A 20,558-nucleotide genomic window follows, 5' to 3' on the forward strand; every position below is an offset into this window, starting at 1 on the left:
AATAAATAATATATAAATAAATCTTTACTTAAAAAAGAAAAAACCTAAAAGGTAAAACTTTTATCCTGCAAAAATTATTATAAGCTGCATGAAAAAACAAGCCATTTCTATGTAGATACCCTAGAGAAAACTGAGCATATATGCACTGAAGCATTTTTCATAATAGCAAAAATTGGAAATAAGATCCACAAGTAGAAGAATATAACCTGTGCAATTTATTCATACTATAGAAATCTATATAGCACCAAATATAACAACATAGATACATCTCTAATATATATGTTAAAAGATTAAATTTCAAAAGGTGATATAAATTATTAAGCCAGTTGCTTAAGTTTAAAAGCACAAAAAATACTAGGCTATTGATAGATCTATGTAAGATAGAAGTACAAAAACAAACATACATACTGTAACTGAACCAACATGAGTTCACTCCTCCATGAGTCAGAAACTGTACCGGGTTGAGCTGTTGCACAAAGAAAACTTTTATTTGCAGCACATAAGAAGCCAGGACTGCTGGAGAGAGCATGAATGGGTAACTTCTGTTTGGAGTTTGGATGGATATTTAGATAAGGAAGCCTTGTCCTGGCATGTAGAGGCAGGCATACAGTCACACATGCCCCTTAAGGAAACACGGCTATATGTACATTGTATGTTATGGAAATGAAGCTGATGCTTCTCCTTGGGTGGGGATTTTAGTAATATAATGAGATAAAGGCAATTGCCAGTCATTCCAGGGGTCACTCCATCGTCCATCTGCACAGGTATGAGTCAGGGGTTTAGATCCAACGGCCTGGGTGTTCTGAGCCAAGTGGAGGTCAGTTCAGGGCGGTTACCATCACCTGATGGGTGGTTTCGGGTTTCATTTGCCTGAGTTAAGAGGTAAGCCTGAAAGACTTTAGGGAAAATATAAGACAAGGGTTAGTGAATACAAGCAGGTGGCTGATGCAAAGGCAGTGCTTGAACTTATCTAGAGCTTTTTATTAAAAAAAAAAAAAAAAAAGAAGCAAATAAAGTAAAATCTGCATGGTAAGTATATAGATGTCTGTTGTATAATTTTCTGTATGTTTGATATATTTCATAATGTAAAAAAAAATTAAGAAAAAATGCCTGAAATAAAAATGAAAAAAGAACACATACATGAATATTTTTCCATAAATCTGATTGACATACTTAGTAAGATGACCCTGAGATGTGATCCAGAATCATAAAGGGTCTAGAATAATTCTTATGGACTGGGGCTTCCCATGCCCACCCCCATCTTTTCCAGGATAGCTTCTCAATTCTAATGACTTTGGATTCATGGGGTTGGGCCCAGTATTCATATTATCACATATCATTATGCATTCCTCTCTAAATTCAGTAGAAAATTACTAACTGCTCACCACGTGCAAAATACTGTACTATGGTTCCAACCTCTGCAAAACTCAATTTCTTTCTAAGCTAAATAATATTAACAAATATTAACTAGAAGTTGAACTAAATGAGTGTGGATCTCACTCAGCACACTTGGATACACAAGAAATAATACACTAGGTTTTTCTTTTTTTTTTTTTTTTTTTTTTTTTATTTATTTGACAGAGAGAAATCACAAGTGGGCAGAGAGGCAGAGAGAGAGAGAGAGGAGGAAGCAGGCTCCCTGCTGAGCAGAGAGAGCCCGATGCGGGACTCGATCCCAGGACCCCGAGATCATGACCTGAGCCGAAGGCAGCGGCTTAACCCACTGAGCCACCCAGGCGCCCCAGGTTTTTCTTTTATTAAATAAATTAAAGTCATAGCCCAATTAGGAAAGGTAGTTGGAAATTCGTCTCATTTTCTGCTGGTGCCCCTCCCATATTACCTCAGTAGCCACCTTGATAATGTACCCTTTATTGACTGCCTTCCTTTTCCTATCTTACTTCCCCATTCCCCTGCCCTTCTAAATAAACTACTTGCATTTGAATCTCCTTAGGCATGCTTATAGCGGAACCCCAATGAACTGAACAGCACAATGGACTGAACTACCGTCCTTTGTAGCATGGTAAACTTAGCTTCCTTCTGTATAATTGTTTGCTCTAAAATGAGACTGATTTGACTTCCTTTACCAAGTAATTAATTGTACTGCAATTTTGATGACATGTTTTCAAGAATATACACAGTGTAAATGCTTAGAAGTACAGATACCAACAAGATATTACAGTAATGACTCATGGGTCAGAGGTAGTCATGAAACTCTGATACACCTTATAAGTGTGTTATACTTCGCTGGGGTTGAACTTCCACCTAGAGGCTTGGGAAATCTATTTATCAGACTTCAGGATACGAGTCAGATTATATCAGAAGGAAGTTTCATAAAAATAAAAGGAATAACAAACATTAGGTCCTCTGGGCACCTTCTATGTGAGAGGGTTCTCCTTCCAATTCAACAGGTGGTGTGGCTCCTCCTCATCACCCCATTTTGTTTTCCCAGACTGTCTTCTCAATTCAAATGACTTTGGTTCGTGGGGATGGGCTCATTATTAGCATCAGTATCTATCATTACACATTCCTCTCTCAGTTCAATAGAAACTTACTAAGTGCTCACTATGTGTACAATACTGTGCTAGGATCCAAGCCTCTTCAAAACTTAACTTCCTTCTAAGCTAAAGCTTTTAATCTGTTAATGTTAACTATATACATGTGGGGACTCCCATCTTTAAATGTCCTATGTCTCCATAAGTATGATAAATATTTCTCTTTCAAGGGACTATTACTACTTGACCAAAGACTGGCAGACCCCCTCCTTTTGTCTCCCTGCTTTCCACCTTTATGCTGTAGGCAGGAAGAGTCCACTTCTTTAAGTTTCTCAGTGAGGAGTAATGAACATAACCCCACAGCCCTAGGTAAGGCTTTCTTCTGAGTAGCAGCAAAGTACAGCCACACACCTGGGAAGCCACTTTCCTGTCTCCTGAATCAGTTAAGCAATGGAGAATTGGAGCTCAAAATACTTGTTCTAGCTAAGTGGTATTTTAAAAATAGTACTATGCCATGTTTTAATTTTTTAATTATGTAAGTAATGTTCGCACATGACTAAACATTTTTAAACAGGACTGCAAGTTACAAAATAAAAATAAAGATACTTACATATCTTGACGTTTCCACTCTCACCATCTATTGGTTGCTAATTATGAAAGATAGAAAATTAGCACTCTTAAATAACTTCTCACTTTACCTTATCCACTCTTCCCCTCCATTTTTGTTGTTTTCTTCTAGTAATTACCTTCATTTGCTTTTTTTTTTTAAGATTTTTTTTTAAAGATTTTATTTATTTATTTGACAGAGAGATCACAAGTAGATGGAGAGGCAGGCAGAGAGAGAGAGAGAGAGAGAGAGAGAGAGAAGCAGGCTCCCTGCTGAGCAGAGAGCCCGATGTGGGACTCGATCCCAGGACCCTGAGACCATGACCTGAGCCGAAGGCAGCGGCTTTAACCCACTGAGCCACCCAGGTGCCCTTTTTTAAGATTTTTAAAATTTATTTGAAAGAGAGGGAGAACCCTCGAGTAGGGGGCAGGGCCAGAGGCAGAGGGAGAAGCAGACTCCCTGAGGAGCCCAACATGGGGCTTGAGGACTTTGAGATCATGACCTGGACTGAAGGCTGACACTTAACCGACTGAGCTACCCAGGTACGCCAGTAATTACCTTTAGAATCTTAAATGATATGCTTAGGCCTGTCTTTCTGAATCTATCAATTTTGGTTTGCTAAAGTATCAGTCTAAAGTATTCTAGGATTGTTACCAACTATAGAACAAGACAGGTGCACTACCTAGCATATTTAAAATACAGCCAATAATTATCAGGGTGCCTGGGTGGCTCAGCTGGTTACGCATCTGACTATTTCAGTTCAGGTCATTATCTCCCAGTTGTGGGATCAAACCGAGCCCCATGTAGCCCAATGTTCAGCTCCAAGTCTGCTTGTCCCTCTCCCTCCCCCTCTGCTCCTCCTCCTCTTGCTCACATGCCGGCATACACTCATGCTCTCGCTCATAAATAAGTAAATAAACCACAGTCAATAACTCTTATAGTTAAAAACTGTTCGCATTCTTCAATTAATAGAGCATTTAGTATCAAACTAATCAAAAATTTTAAAATTAGATTTATAAATTTCTCGATTTTGAGAAAATTTAATATATTACAAGCCTTGTTATAAACTCAGACTATGGAATATGACATATGAAATCTCATTTATCTGAAAATGAATAGAAAAATATTTACTTAAGTCTTTTTTATCTTTTTGTACCTCTTTAACAATTCACTTTTATTAGAATTATTGTAATCCAGTTAGGTCGAATCCCTCTTTATAATAAGTGGTTTTTATTGTAGTTTCAAAATAAGAAGTTAGAGTATTAACATCTACAACTTTAATTACAAAGAGTACACAGTCCAGTTTATTCCATGTCAGGTGCATTTGCTGAGCTCTTTGTCATATGCTAATCATAAAAAGTACCAATTTAGATCCTCTGAGATAACATCTAATTTAAGATCAAGCAATAGATATACAAAGTGACTGTATAAGAAGCATCCCCAGTTATTTCATGTTCTTTTATCTCTTTTGGGAGAGAGTTAGGGGAAACAAGATTAGCCCAAAAGAAAAATGAAAACCTTTTACTCTCTAAATAGATAAAAATGCAAAATGGATATGTTAGGTGCAGAAAATTATTACATCTTTGCAACAGGTCAAAAAATGGGGTGCCTGGGTGGCTCAGTCAATTGAGCATCTGATTCTTGGTTTTGGTTTACATCATGATCTCCGGGTTGGGTCATGAAATTGAGCCCCAAATAGGGCTCCCGGCGCAGTGTGGAGTCTGCTTGAGATTCTCTCCCCTTCCCTATCACTCCCCATCTGCCTATCTTCCTTCCCCTCTGCGCTTCTCCCCATGCTCTCTCTCTCTCTAAAATAAATAAACAAAATCTTTTTAAAAATGTCCTCAGTAAGATTAGATAAAAGGAGATAAGAAAAATCAGATATGACTAATCCTCAGACAGTGTCTAGCATACTGGTTAAACTAGAAACAATATTCTAGAAAGAAAATACTTTTAACTGGAATGGAGTACATACAGCAACCTTAAATTCTTATTTTGCTTGGAATTATATTTAGGAAGAAGGAAGTCTTAATACTATATCCTGAAAACTTCAGATCTCGTGTGGTTGCCTATAAAAACATATATTGCTGTGTAAGCATCAATATGCCACCAACTGTTAGTTCTCTAAAAATAAAGTTCGGTCTTAACCTACATAGATTTTATATATTAGTATTACTGGAGGCTGAAGAACCCACCTGAATCCTGTCAAGAATGTTGGCAGGCAGTATGCCAAGGTGAAGGCACTCTGAGCTGACATTTAAAGAACTACTTTATTATCTCAGCTAGTTTTCACCTCTCTGAGCCTTAGTTACCTCATCTGATAATGGGGATAATATTATCCTTTATCTCTACTTCCCTGGGAAGTTTTGAGGGTCAGGATGAGATAATGTATCTGATTTGTAATCTATAAAACACTGAACAAGTATTTATTATTCCCTCAATAAATATTCATTGAGAATCTGATATAAGAACAATATGTTAAGTAAAATGATAGCAGAAGAAAGGAAATGGATCTTGCCCTCAAGAAGAAAGCGACACCCTGCAGCAACAGTAACAAACAGTTAGGGGGAGGGAGAAGGGGAGGAGTAGTAGGGGAAGATGGACAAGAGGAAGTGGAGGTTGAAGGAGGAAGAAACATTGACCACCATATTTTATCTTTTTGTTCAGAGCCGTGATCCTTGATCATGTCTTTTGGCCCTCAATATAGGAGTCCACAAAGAGGACCTAACTTTTTAATGTTCTTGTTTATACTTACATAGTAATCAAAGTTAATATTTAAACAGAGTTAAATATATAAATTATCTCATTCAGTCCTCACAAAACCATGCAAGGCAAGTATTATCAATCTTTTACAGATGAGGGAATCAAAGCTCAGCAAGTTTAAAGTTATTGGGCCCAAGTCCCATTGCCTATGGATGACCAACCAAGATCTCCAACTCCAGGTTTAGTGCTTTGAATTTCCATTTATTGAACCAATTGCTTCTAACACCTCTTAGCCTTCCATAAAAATACTATTCCTATTTCCTACCTTAAAATTAACAGCTATATAATAGCCAAAGCTACCTTGAAAAAGAACTGGGTGGCTCAGTGGGCTAAGCTTCTGCCTTCGGCTCAGGTCATGATCTCAGGCTCCTGGGATCGAGCCCCACATTGGGCTCTCTGCTTAGCAGGGAGCCTGCTTCCCCCCTCTCTCTGCCTGCCTCTCTGCCTACTTGCAATCTCTTTCTCTCTGTCAAATAAATAAATAAAATCTTTAAAAAGAAAAAAAAATAAAAGAACAAAACTGTATGCATTAAGCCCCCTGATTTCAAACCATACTGCAAAACTACAGTAATCGAAACGGTATGGTATTGGCATAAAAACAAACATATAGCTCAATGGCATAGAATAATTATATAGGACCCTGAAATAAATAAAAACCAAGTCAATTAATTTATGACAAAGGAGCCACGAATACACACTGGGGAAAGGACAGTCTTTTCAGTAAATGGTGTTGGAAAAACTGGACAGCCACATGCAAAAGAATGAACCTGGGCCACTATCTCATTTATACACAAAAAGTAATGCAAAATGGATTAAAGATTTGAATATAACACCTAAAACCATAAAACCCCTAGAAGAAAACATTGGTGGTGATCACCTTGACATTAGTCTTGACAATGATTTTTTTGGTTTGACACCAAAAAAAAAGGCAACAAAAGCAAAAATAAACAAGTGGGATGACGCACTACAAAGTTTCTGTACAGCAAAGGAAACCGTCCACAAAATGAAAAGGCAACCTGTTGAATGTGAGGAAATATTTGCAAATTATTTATCTAATAAGGAATTACAATCTAAAATATACGAAGAACTCAAAAAGCATGATAGCAAAAAAATCTTATTAAAAAATGTGCAGAAGATCTGAATAGACATTTTTCCAAAAAAGACATAGAGCTGGCCATCAGGTACTTGAAAAGGTGCTCAATATCACTCATCATCAGGAAAATTAAAGTCAAAACCACAATGAGCTATCACCTCACACCTATTAGAATGGCCAGTATCAAAAAGACAAATAACTAGTGTTGGTGAGGATGTGGAGAAAAGAGAATCCTTATGTACTGTTGGTGGGAATGTAAATTGGTACAGCCAATTATGGAAAACAGTATGGAGATTCTCAGAAAATTAAAAATAGAACTACCAAAAATTAAAAATAGAACTACCAAATGATCCAGCAATTTCTACATTTGGGTATTTATCTAAAGAAAACAAAAACACTAACTCAAAAGAATAGATGCGCCTTCACTTTATCATAGCATTATTTCACATAGTCAAGATATAGAAACAACTTAAGTGTCCTTTGATGGAAGAATGGACAAAGATGTAGTATAGATTATTAGTCATAAAAAAGAATGAAATATTGCCTTTTGTGACAGCATGTGTATGTCATCAAGCGTCTGCCTTTGGTTCAGGTCATGATCTCAGGGTCCTGGGATCCAGCCCCACGTTGGGCTCCCTGTTCAGCAGAAAGCTGGCTTCTCCCTATCCCACTGCTTGTTTTCCTTTTCTTGCTGTCTCTCTGTCAAATAAATAAATAAAATCTTTAAAAATAAATAAAATCTATAAAACTAAATAAAGTCTTAAAAAAAAAAAAAAAAACCTGCCTTGTGGCTGCAGGGAGAGGCTCAGGCACAAGCCCTGAGACCTGGGGGATGCCAGAGGGACCCGTCAAGGGGTACTAGGCTCCAGAAGCTCCTGGTCATGCTTAAGAGGGAGCCTTTCGAAGAGCTACTCTCCTGGGACAGGCCAGCCTGTGGAGGTTAGTCAGGTGGTCGCTTATTTTTTGGACGAGTTTCACCTTGTCTAGAAGTAGTTCTCCAAGAAGTCACAGAGATGGGGGTCTGCACAGGCAGAACCAGAGCAGATCCAAAAGGCCTGATTCAGGCTCTTTTCCAGAACCAGGGCAGCTTCTGTGGCATCCAGGGCTTTCCCCCACTCATCTTGGGACTGCTTCTGCACTTTCTGAAGAGGATGAGGCCGCCGCACAGATTTTGCATTTTTAAGAGATACTTAGCACCCTCAGGCTTCTCTTTAGCCAACTGGTGGAAGAAGTGGCCCACATCTTCCAGAGCCACATCATCAAGGTCAAATGGAAGCTGAGAGAGGTTGGTGTAGGAGGCCTGCAGATGCATGTAGACTAGGCAGTTGATGGCAGCCTCTACCTTGCTGGAATAATTCTGATGGATCTAGTTGCTCATGGTTGACTGATAATAAGGAGCTAAACTCAGAATAGGGTGTTGGCCGGTCCAGGAGGCAGAGGGTGGCCAAGAAGGTGGCTCTGAAAGTTAACACTTGAAAAAAGGTTAGAGGGTGGTCAGAGGCTGGTAGAAGGGACAACCCTGGGTCTTCTCTGTCCAAACACTGTTGAAACAAGAGACAGATTCACAGAACCACTGGGCACACTGCCTCACTTATATGTAAAATCTTTAAAAACATAATAATCCCATAGATTATAGATTGCCAGAGAAAGGGGGTAAAAGATGGGTGAATTGGGTGAAGGGAGTCAAAAGATACAAACTACAAATTATAAAGTAAGTCAGTCGTGAGGATGTAATGGACAGCATAGCAACTATAGTTAATAATACTATGTTACATATTTTAAAATTGCTAAGTCAATTTAAAAAGTTCTTTTCTCAAGAAAAAGAATTCTGTAACTATATGTGATGACAGATATTAATTCGATTTATTGTGGTGGTTATTTTGAAATATATACAAATATCAAATCATTATGTCATATACCTGCAACTAAGATAATGTATGTCAGTTATACCTTAATTTTAAAAAAAGACATGAATGGGTTCCTGGCTGGCTCAGTAGGTTAAAGTGTCTGACCCTTACTTTCAGTGCAGGTCATGGTCTTGGGGTCATGAGATTGAGCCCCACATCAGGCTCAGCACAGAGTCTACCTGAGATTCTCTCTCTCCCCCATTGCTCCTCCCCCTACCCATAAGCACACATGTCCTTAGCTCTCAAATAAACAGATTAATCTTTTTTTTTTTTAAGGACATGAATGGAGAAATTGAGGTATATTCGTATAAGGACAAACTATTGATCATAAAACAAAATAGTTGAATCTCAGAAAAATTCTGCAGAATTAAAAGGCAGGTAAGGAGCCCCTCGATGGTTCAGTTTGTTAAGTGTCTGCCTTGGGCTCAGGTCATGATCCTGGAGCCCTGGAATCAAGCCTCACTTTGGGCTCCCTTCTTAGCAGGGAGTCTACTCCTCCCTCTCCCTCTGCTCCTCTCCCTGTTTATGCTTGCTCTCTCTCTCTCAAATAAATAAAATCTTAAAAAAAAAAAAAAAACTCTTCTTAAAAAAAAGAAAAAAAGATAGGCAAAAGAATATATAGCTTGATCTATTTATTTAAAATTCTAGAAAATGCAGGGGCGCCTGGGTGACTCAGAGGCTTTATTCTGCCTTCAGCTCAGGTCATAGTCCCAGGGTCCTGAGATCGAGCCCCACCTCGGGCTCTCTGCTCTGCAGGGAGCCTGCTTCCTCCTCTCTCTCTCTCCCTGCCTCTCTGCCTACTTGTGATCTCCATCTGTCAAATAAATAAATAAAATCTTTAAAAAAAATTCTTTAAAAAACAATCTAGAGGGGCACCTGGATGGCTCAGTGGTGAAGCCTCTTGCCTTCAGCTCGGGTCATGATCTCAGGGTCCTGGGATCAAGTCCCACGTTGGGCTCTCTGCTCAGCAGAGAACCAGCTTCCTCCTCTCTCTCTGCCTACTTGTGATCTCTGTCAAATAAATAAATAAATAAATATCTTCTTTAAAAAAAAAAAGAATCTAGAAAATGCAAAGTGGCAGAAAGTAAATTAATAGTTTCCTGGGTGTATAGGTAGAGGAAGAAATTACAAAGAGGTACAAGAAACTTTTGGAGTGGATGGAAATGTTATTTTGATGGTGATGAATACATATATCAAAATTGACATATTACATATATCAATTTTTTTATTTTAAAAATGAATCATTTGGCATATTGATAAATCAATAAGGCTGGGGAGAGGTAATTAAAGAAAAATATTATTGTTTTAATTTCTTATAAATGGTCTGTGATTCTTTCAAAGAGCAGCTTGTTTTTCATAATTCAAGAGAGTTCACTTAATTAGGTCAGTTTTATAATTTCTCAATTTTGACCATAAGTGGTTTTCACAACACTGACACCTTTATTTTTAAATCCGGACACTTTAAAAAGGCTGAGGAGAGTGTCATGATTCTTTCTCAGTAAGTGGCTCTGTGTGTCTCAAATGTCTTTGTTTGCAGGATTTCTTTCTTTCTTTCTTTCTTTCTTTCTTTCTTTCTTTCTTTCTTTCTTTCTTTCTTTCTTTCTTCTTTCTTTCTTTCTTTCTCTCTCTCTCTCTCTTTCTTTCTCTCTTGTAGGCTCCATACCTAGCATGGATCCAAAAGCAGGGCTTGAACTTACAACCATGAGATCAGAGCCTGAGCTGAGATCAAAAGTTGGATGCTTAACTGACTGAACCACGCAGGCACCCCTAATTGCAGGCTTTCTGAGAGGAATAAACTACTCTCATTGTACCCAGCATTTTTTATTAGGGCTACAAGAGACCATGAATTGCTCATAGACTATTTTAAAAGAAGAGAGTCTATTGTAAAGCTATGCTTAGACTAAAATTGGAACTGAATTTCAAACTGGAAAGTCATCAAGATCTGAAGCAACTCTAGGAATTAGCTACCCTTTCCGTCTTTCTTGCGGGTAACGTCTCTTTTTCTTTCACAGGAAACTTTTCTCTCTACATGTCCATTCTATTCTCCTCCTTCTACTCATTGTTTTATTTTTCTTTTTTTTTTTTTTCATTGTTTTATTTTTCTAAAATATCTTCAGTTTGCTCCTCCAGATCCACTTTTTATCCTTCACCCCTGGGCTCTCTTTCCTGGAAGCCTGACCTGCATAGAATGAGGTCGATCTGTTGAGTCTCCTAGTTCCCTCCTTACAAGGTCGCTTTAGGCACACTGTCCCTCAACCCAAGATCACTGCTCCTCTCAAAGTGACTTGTTCGATACAACTGTCCCCTGCCAACCTGTTCTTTCCCCTGTCCCTTCAGGTCTAGGGGTGGCAATAGCTCCCTTGCTAGCCAGATTAGGTTCCTCTACTATCCCTATAGCTCCCTTACACCCTGCCCACATATTTCCAATTAGTTCCTTTGTAGATAAGCTCAGCTCAACTTATCATTTGCATGTCTTTTGTTTCCTGTTAGAAACCTGAGTTACATATTTGTTTATCTTGTTTTTTGTGTTTTATTTCACAGCTTCTGTTTTGGTTTGCCATGATCCACCAAGCCTCCTTTCTCTACCCTTCCCCAACATTCTCTGTATTTGCAAATTCCAATATCTAAGTGAGAAAATCTCAAGCAAGTGGCTTACTTTGTTTTTGCAAGCCAGGCTGTGTGGAAGGTCGCAGGCTAACTGAAGGGCTGACAGCTCTTAGGACAGTTGCCTGTCTCTGGGCCACACCTTTGGGCAGGGGAAGTATGCAAGAGAAAAAGAGCATAGTACAAATTACACGGCCCTCAGAAACCATGAGTGAGGGGCACCTGGGTGGCTCAGTGGGTTAAGCCTCAGCCTTCAGCTCAGGTTGTAATCTCAGGGTCCTGGGATCGAACCCCACCCTTCTCTCTGCATGCCTCTCTGCCTACTTGTAATCTCTGTCAAATAAATAAGTAAAATCTTAAAAAGAAAAAAAAGAAACCATGAGTGACATGCTCTCTCTTAGAAAGTACTTGGAGTATATGCAAGTATAGTATTTAACATAAAAAAACTTAAAGATGAATAAAATATTCTGGTTAGTCTTAACCATGCTGATATTTTGTAAGGTGCTTATACCTATCCTCCTATGGCCTTATCACAGTAGGTTTGCTTGTTCTCATCATTTATAATGACCCAGAGGAATCCAAGATGAGGTTGATTGAAATCATGCATCTCAACAGGATAGCATAGGCAGCTGAAGTACCAGAAATAAATCAGGCTTTAAAGACAAGTAAGCTTGGATCAAAACCCTAAAGTTGGGACGCCTGGGTGGCTCAGTTGGTTAAGTAGCTGCCTTCGGCTCAGGTCATGATCCCAGGGTCCTGGGATTGAGTCCCACATCGGGCTCCTTGCTCCGCAGGGAGCCTGCTTCTCCCTCTGACTCTTCCTTCCACTCTGTCTGCCTGTGCTTGCTCTCACTCACTCTCTCTCTGACAAATAAATAAAATTAAAAAAAAAAAAAACCTAAAGTTACAACTCATTTGTTTTATTACTCTAAACTTCCATTTCCTCATCTATAAAATAAGTGTAATTATATCTACCTTATGGAGCTGTTACAGAGATTAATGAGAATATTCCTAAAGCATAAAACAGTAAATACTCCGTAAATTGTAGTTATTATGATCTCATATGCTTATTTTAATTAAACATTCACAGCAAAAGTTTTGGCTTAATTTAGAATCATTTTTAAAAGGAGGGGAGAAGAAAAAACGAAAGCAATTATTATTCTTTCCCCATCTTTTCCTGATTAGCTGCAGGTACCTAAGATCTGGCTGTTGTGAGTTCAGTCATACCACATTCTGGAGTCAGTCCATACCATCCTTAACGGTATACTAGAAACATCATTTCCACCGGCAAAGGAGTCTGAAATCAATCTTACTCTGAAAAACCTATCCTCTATACCTACTGCATGCCTTTTCCTCAGCTCTCAATTGTTTTGACCAGTTTGTAGAATTTTCACTTTGATTCATGATTTGCATCATTTCCTCCCTTTGGAACAGAATCCTAACTTGAACCCTAGCCTGGCTGTCTGGGGCCCCCCAACATCTGCTTAGTCCGGCAGCTGGCAGTTTCTTCTCCTGGGAGCCGATCCAACCTTTGCATCCCCAGCCGACTGCTAGGGACCCATTTCAAACTGGAAAGACCCTACTCACCCTTCTTGTACTCTTATCTGACCCCAGCCAGTTTGGCAACTAGGTTTCCTATCAGGTCGCTCGCGCCCTGGAGCACTGTGCTGGGAAGTACCCTGCGGCCTTTTCTGGGTGAAGTAATTGACGGAGAAAGTCTCTTGCCTTCAGGGCAAGGTTGGGAAATGTGGATGGTGGTGGCATGTATGCCATGCATTTGCCAGCCGTGGCTTAAAGATTCCTGCTGCTTGATCCCCACACAAGATTAGAGTCCTTTTGCATTCATGCCAGCCATCAAGCCGGAGTTTTTCTGATGCTCTTCAACCTTTGTGATTTAGATGGACTTTACCCTCACAGAAGTGCCCTTTCCAGCAACCAGGTGGTCGTGACTGCCAGTTGTTTTTCTCAAGGGCAGGGTAGCGACTTTACATAACTTCTCCCTTTTAGACCTAGGCTGGTGTAACAGTGTCTCACTGTTATAAGCCCTGGATTACTTTGCTATCATTTGTGGTTCCTCTACACTCCACCTACACCTTTATAAATGGTCTCCCCTCGACTTATCCTATTTTGAGCGTGCCATCTGTTTCCTGTCGGTACCCTGACTAATACAAGTACTTACTATGTACCAGGCACGGAGGATACAACAGTAAACAAAAAGATGAAAATTCCTGCTTTCTGGAGATTACATTCTAGCTAGCCTCAAAGTGTCTTACAGGCAAGCCTGCCTAAGTTATAGCCTTGCTGGTCTGAAGTTTATACGCCTGTCTTGTCATTAGTCACAATTAAGCAAATGCACACCTGTGCCTGCATGCGTATTTTTGTGTAAACCCCTAAAATAAGGACCTCGGAAAATCCTAAGGATAGGTGATGAGGGAGCAGAAGGCCTGCTGAGGACAAAGCACAAGCTGATACCAAGCAACCTTCCCCCACCCCACTGCTGGGTGGGATACGTGTGACATTCCTCCAGGAAACTTCCAACTATCTTTTTTTTTTTTTTTTTTAAGATGTTATTTATTTGACAGAGAGAGAGATAGGCAGAGGGAGAGGGAGAAGCGCGAAGCAGGTTCCCCACTAGAGCCTGATGCGGGACTCGATTCTGGGATCCTGGGATCATGACCTTAGCCAAAGCCAGATGCTTAAGGACTGAGCCACCCAAGCACCCCTTCTGCCAACTATCTTAATGTTAATGTTGTGCTAGAGGGAAAAACAACCTCAGCTTGATCGTAGCAAGGCCTCTAGTATCCTAAGGGTCGTCTTTTAGAATATGAAAGTCCTCTTGGACACCTCCATTTTTCCTTATTTCCCCCAACCCCATAGTATATAATCAGCCATCCCTCACAACCTCAGCGCAGCAGCTCTTTCTGCCAATGGGTCCTATCCCTGTGTTTTAATAAAACCACCTATTGGGGGCACCTGGGTGGCTCAATCGTTAGGCATCTAATGACTAACCCAGGATCCTGAGATTGAGCCCCCCATCAGGCTCCCTGCTCAGCAGTAGGCCTGCTTCTTCCACTTCTACTCCCTCTGGTGTGTCCCCTTTCTCTCTGTCAAATAAATAAATAACATCTTAAAATATATATATAAATAAAACCATCTATTTGAACCAGAGGTCGGCTGCGGACCTCACCAGCCTTTGGAAACTGCATCAGTGGCGACTCTCAGATTTCCTGAAATCTCTCATGTGTTGCCTTCATTTATTCAACAAATATTTATTAAGAGACTAAATGCTCAATACATTTTCGTTGCCTTTCTGTGTTCTAGGTATCATACTATAAGCTGGGACGGTAGGAAAAAGAAGGGTACAAAGATGACTAGGATAGGCTGTGCGAGAAATAGACTTGTAACAGTCATCACACAATGTAAAAAGGCTGTAATAGAGGTTTGTGAGAGGTGATGTGAGAGTATAGAGAAGAGAATGACTTCATCCATTTTGGGGATTGAGAGAGGCTCCTCTGAGCTTGGATGGACAAGTAAATACTTTTCCAGAAAGAGGAAAAGGGAAGGATGTTTAGGAAGAGGAAAGGAGTTATGAAAAGTTCTGAGCATGTGTCAGAAAATAGTTTTCTCTGCAAGGTAGAGTACTGTGCTGGGAATGGCGGCAAGGAATGGGCCAGGAAAAGTATTCAGAGTCCAGATTTTTTTTTTTAAGTGACTTTTTATCTATTTTTCTTTTTTTTTTTTAAGTTTTTATTTATTTATTTGAGAGACAGAGATCACAAGTAGGCAGAGAGGCAGGCAGAGAGAGAGGGGGAAGCAGGCTCCCTGCGGAGCAGAGAGCCTGATGTGGGGCTCAATCCCAGGACCCTAGGATCATGACCTGAGGTGAAGGCAGAGACTTTAACCCACTGAGCCACCCAGCTGCCCCACAGAGTACAGATTTTGAAGAAGGATTGTATTTGAAGAGTTTGAAGTTTATTCTAGCAAGTAACAGGGAACACTTCAAAGAATTTTAAACAGAAGAGTGAAAAAAATAAGATTATATTTTAGAAAGAAAATGGGGAAAGCAGTAGATATGGAAAAAGATGGAAAACATGGAGAACACATAGATTTTTATTGTTAACAGTATAGGAGAGAAATGACGAGGGCCTACATTAAAACCATGACAATGAGAATGGACAGATAGGGAGTAAACGTCATCGATAATTAGGATGTGGAATCTAAAGGTTCAAATGATTTATTACATGTGGATAAAGATGGAAAGGGAAAAGACCAAAATGACACAAAATAGATGGAAGACTAGTCATTAAGTTAGCAAAACAGAAAGGGAAATTGAAATCTGTCTTGCCAAAGAAGAAACCAATAAGAAGCAAGCTGATTGTTGCAGAAACTAAAAAACATCAGTAACTGAAGTTACCGGGTGTGTTAGAAGCTGAGAAGTGAGCTGAAAACAGTAAGTTGATTGTGTAATATACAAAGATGGTTGGGCCCACAGGTCCCTTCTGTCCCCTGGCAGGGTCAGCACAAGTATCCCTTCTCTCGCAACCTCCTGCTGAACTGAACTAGAAAGGCCTTGAGGTGAGAGATAATAGGCAAAGTAGAGAGCAGAATGAGACATAAAACTTAAAAAGGGGATTGAGTTTCCCAAATCCTGAGACTGCCCCTCAATTCCTGGAATGTTTGTACCCAGTCAGGGGAGAGGAGAGAAGGAAGAAGAAAAGAGATCCAGGCAATAGAAATCCAGTACAGAGGAATAGCTAAAAGAATCTCAAGGAAAAGTGTGAAGGTAGGGATGCCTGGGTGGCTCAGTGGGTTTAACATCTGTCTTAGGCTCAGGTCATGATCCCAGGGTGCTGGGATCGAGTCCTACATCGGGCTCCTTGCTAAGTGGGGAGCCTGCTTTTCTCTCTGCCTCTGCTGCTCCCCCTGCTTGTTCTCTCTCTCTCTCTCTCCCCTCTCTCTCATAGTAAATAAATAAAATTTTAAAAGGAAAAGAAAAGAAAAATGTGAAGATAAATCTTGGGTGACAATTGGCAGGCAACACCAAATCCAAACTGGAGCAGGGGAGAAGGTTCTAGAAGAAATGCCTCCAGGAGGGAAAAACAAACCAAAGCAGACACAGTGACTATACTGAAAGGATGAAAATGGCACTTTCTCCCTATGATCTTCCACTCAAAAACATAACCCCAACCCCGTAACCATTAAAAGGGTATCAGACAAATCCTGACTCAGTGACATTCTACAAAAATACTCAACCAGTACTCCTCAAAACTGTCAAGGTCATCAGAAACATGGATCTTTGAGAAACTGTCAAACTTAGGTGTAAGGAGACAGAACTGATGAATAGAATGTGGGCAGGGCAGCTGGCTGGCTCAGTCAGTGGAATATATGACTCTTGATCTTGGCGTGTGAGTTCAAGCCTCATGTTGGGTGTAGAAATTTCTTAAAATAAAATCTTCAGGATGCCTGGGTGACTCAGCCAGCTAGGTATTTTCCTTCGGCTCAGGTCATGATCCCAGGGTCCTGGAACCAACTCCAGCATCAGACACCTTGGTCATCGGGGCACCTTCTTCTCCCTCTGCCTGCTGCTCCCCCAGCTTGCTCTCTCTCTCTCTCTAAAATTTTATTTATAAAATCATTATTTTATATTCTATATGTTATAAAGATTTATAAATAAAATCTTTAAAAAAATAAAATCTTTAAAAAATAGAATGCAGGATTCTAGAACAGGGAGAGTAGGTAATAACTAAGGAAATCTGAATGTAGTATGAACTCTAGTTCACTGGTTCATTAATTGTAACAAATGCACTGCACTAATATTAAAGTTTACTAGTAGGAGAAACCTGGTGTGGGGTATAGAATAACCCTTTGTTCTATCCTTATAATTTTTATGTAAATCTAAAACCCTATGCATCTGTTTTGGCTTTTAAAGAATTAACTTCAGGAATGGGAGGCAATCATTAACTTCAGGAAATTATATAAGAAAGGAAACACTCTCATAGTAAACCTCATGGCTCAACAGTGATAATATTTATATAATCCTAATAATGGAAACACTAATTACTGACTTAAGAAAACATCAGGATGTCATTAAATTTAGAGTTGAGAAAAAAGAGAGGTAAAAAGTATGGGTGTGAAAGATTCCCAAATCCTCATCTTCCATAGGAAGAGGTCAGTCAATAATGTCTAGAATAGAAAACTCGAGAAATAACAGCCTAAAGATATTATTTAGAAACATGGATGGAGGGAATTGCCAGTAGAAACAGGTGGTAAAAGTTGAAAATGGCTGCTTCTGGGTACCAAGCTGCAGAGAAAGTGTTGGGAGGGGAGGGACAGTGTTCCACCATTTTTTGTTACAATTATTTTAGCATTATTGGTTTTTATTTTTATTTTATTTTTTTTTAAAGATTTTATTTATTTACTTGAGAGAGAGAGACAGTGAGAGAGAGCATGAACGAGGAGAAGGTCAGAGAGAGAAGCAGACTCCCCATGGAGCTGGGAGCCTGATGCGGGACTCGATCCCAGGACTCCAGGATCATGACCTGAGCCGAAGGCAGTCGTCCAACCAACTGAGCCACCCAGGCGTCCCAGCATTATTGGTTTTTAAATCTAGGCAATGTATTATCTTCATTTGCTAAAAAGAGAAATAAAAGTTTGAAAAAGAATGGAAAATATTTAGGCTGAAATGGGCAGAGAATGATATTTCCTTGACTCTAATAGTTAATCCTATGGTAGTTAATAAAAGGGACCAAATGAGATGTCCATCAAAAAAATGGAAATTAAATTGCTCTCTGAGAGAACACAAATAACATGTAATTATGGGTTAGAGCAGAGACATGTATCTTAAAGATACAGAATACTTGATGTACCGACTTAATGTGCTAATGTGGTTGAAGATTCCATCAGAATAGGGACCAGTCATTTGCAGAAGTCTAGAAAATAGATCCTTCCAGAGGCAATGGAGGGGCCCTCTAAAGCCTGGCCAAGTGAAAAGATGCTCTAAAGCAGGTGTGATATTCTGGAAATGATGTATAAATATCTGAAATATTTAATGAACATCTTTTTCTGATTCTGTGTTCTCCCAGCAACCTTGTAATTATAATTTACCTTCCCGTATAAAGTTCTGAAAGGAAGAGAAAGGACACAGACCTAAGAACACAAGGGTTAGTCCTCCTGGCAATCATACTTTTTATTGTAAAATAAACAATCCAGGGCTTGTGTTTTATATATTAGTCTCTATGAACTAGGTTAATGTCAGCCAGCCTTCTCAGAGTCTTGGCACAACTTCGTGGCTGACATCTCAGCCTCTTAGTCTTCAAGACTGAGGGCCAGATGCTGGCTTGTAAAATCACCCAGATGGTGCCCGCCTGTACTGGTCAGTCAGCCAGCATTGCCTTGGCAATACCCTGGCCTCTCCATACATCACCTTCTTTAAACTTCCTCACCTATTTGAAGGGATTTATTAATCATGTGACACAGGACACACATATCATTGTTCTAAAACAAAATGACCCTAGTTAGTCTTTTATTTTTCCAATTCTAATACTGATTTTCTTTCTTTTCTTTCTTTCTTTTTTTTTTTTTGAGAGATAGCATGAGTAGGGCGGAAGTCGGAAAGGGAGAGGGAGAAATGGGCTCCCAGCTGAGCAGGGAGCCCAACATGGGGCTTGATCCCAGAACCCTGGGATCATGACCTGAGCTGAAGGCAGATGCTTAACTAACTGAGCCACCCAAGCACCCCAGAAAGGGACAAATCTGACATGATCTGTTGCAAATCAGTGCTTTCTTATACCCACATATGTCGAGAATTTGAACCCCATAAGTACTGACAATGATATTAAGGATAACTCGCTGTCCAGTACATCTGGGCAGGGTAAATACCACAGTCTACTTGCTATCATAAAGAGAAATAGGCTCGTGACTGGGAGAGGAATCAAGTTTGCTATTACCTTCTTGTGATGAATGATCATTGGAAGGCAGGCAGGCAGGGACAAGGGCCCGCCCTAAGAGGAAACCACCCTTAAAAGGATTTTACACCACCCGGGAAGGAACCCTCCACCCTTTTCATAGATAGATAGGTGACAAAACCTGATTGGACGACTGGCGCAGCCAGAGTTAATCAGATTAAAACAGTCGGCCAACGAGCCCATAAAAACCCCTAGACTTAGAAACTGGTGACAACTCCCTCCTCGTTTGAGAAGTTTGTACTGTCACTCAGTGAAACTTGCTTTGCTGCCCCCTCCCCATTCTGGTCTACCTCTCATTCTTCAAGATGGTGTGACCAAGAACTATGGGCACCAACAGAGAAAAAAATCCTGCAACACTTTACCTTTTTATGATCCAGGCCTTACCACTGGAAGAGTAATACACAGATGGCGGCATTTTTAAACACTTTGAAGCCTGTTATAAATGCAGAATCTCAGGCTCCATTCCAGTCTTACTGAATTTGAGTTTACATTATAGCAAAGTCTCCAGGTGAATCACACGTATTGTAACATTTGTGAAGCACCAATCCGAGGTGTGTTTGTCAGGCTGTAGGTGCAGCCCATTAACAGCTCATGAAATCAGTTTAGTAGTTCTGCCATAACTGGGGCCCAAGAATACAAGAGCTCCTGGCTTCAGAAGTCCTAGACAGGGAGCCTGGGTGGCTCAGTTGGTTGGGCGACTGCCTTCAGCTCAGGTCGGAGTTACCGGATCGAGTCCCACATCGGGCTCCCAGCTCTGCAGAGAGTCTGCTTCTCCCTCTGACCTTTTCCCCTCTCATGCTCTCTCTCAAATAAATAAATCAAATGTTTAAAAAAAAAAAAAGAAGTCCCAGACAGAATAGGTTAGACCACTTGCCCCTGACAAAATCCAATGGCAGAGAAATGAGTAGTGGTGAAACAAAGACAATTTATTTCAGTGAGGCCACTGCTGGGAAGAGATGACATCTCAAAGGCCGCCTCTAAAGGGCTGAAAATACCTCTAGTTTATATGAGGAAAATATGGGACAAATGGCAGTGGGTACAATCATGTGGGCTTTGAATGTCACTTCACAATGAAGGTCACGTCAGATCATTGTCTTGGGGTCAATCACTCGGGGTCTTGCTGGCTCA

General features: G+C 40.1%; 1 long non-coding RNA gene across 1 annotated transcript in view; it reads right to left on the bottom strand.

Moving 5' to 3' along the window:
• Nucleotides 1-469: 469 nt before the first annotated feature.
• Nucleotides 470-20,558, bottom strand: part of LOC309855738 — a 54,048-nt gene continuing 33,959 nt past the window's right edge. Inside the window, exons 2-3 of the long non-coding RNA XR_014306968.1 lie at nucleotides 3,103-3,139; nucleotides 470-896 (exon numbers count right to left, since the gene is read on the bottom strand). This is a non-coding gene — a long non-coding RNA (uncharacterized lncRNA). The remainder of the gene's footprint in view (nucleotides 897-3,102; nucleotides 3,140-20,558) is intronic.

Source organism: Mustela nivalis (assembly GCF_964662115.1).
Source record: "Mustela nivalis genome assembly, chromosome: 2".
Lineage (NCBI taxonomy): Eukaryota > Metazoa > Chordata > Mammalia > Carnivora > Mustelidae > Mustela > Mustela nivalis.